Raw genomic sequence first — 418 nt, forward strand, 5'->3', positions numbered from 1 at the left:
GTCCCCTTACAACACACGCGTGTGCCCGGCCGTGTGTGGGACACTCCCCAGGGGGCCCGCACACGCGCGTGCACAACCATGCTGGCCCCGGCCTCCAGCAGGGCTGGCGTGGGCCTGAGCCGGGCACTTCCGAGGGGGCTTGCACACGCACCCACACACGCACATGCTGGCCCCTGCCTCCAGCCGGGCTGGTGTGAGCAGGGGTGCCCGAGCCTTAGCACACGCGTGTGCCTCCCCTAGGCCTCCCCTTCCCTCCCCCCAATCCACCAAGCCCTGCGGGGGGGTCCGGGTTCCTGCTGCCCCCAGTACCAGCCCCCCATCTCCCTGTCCTGGGGGGCGCTGAGGCCTGGATCCAGCCCGGCCCCACCCAGAGCCCCGGGCATGGGGGGCGTCCTGGGGGCAGACGGGGGTTGGGGAG

The sequence above is a fragment of the Alligator sinensis genome, unplaced genomic scaffold, assembly GCF_000455745.1.
Source record: "Alligator sinensis unplaced genomic scaffold, ASM45574v1 scaffold1302_1, whole genome shotgun sequence".
NCBI classification, from domain to species: Eukaryota; Metazoa; Chordata; order Crocodylia; family Alligatoridae; genus Alligator; species Alligator sinensis.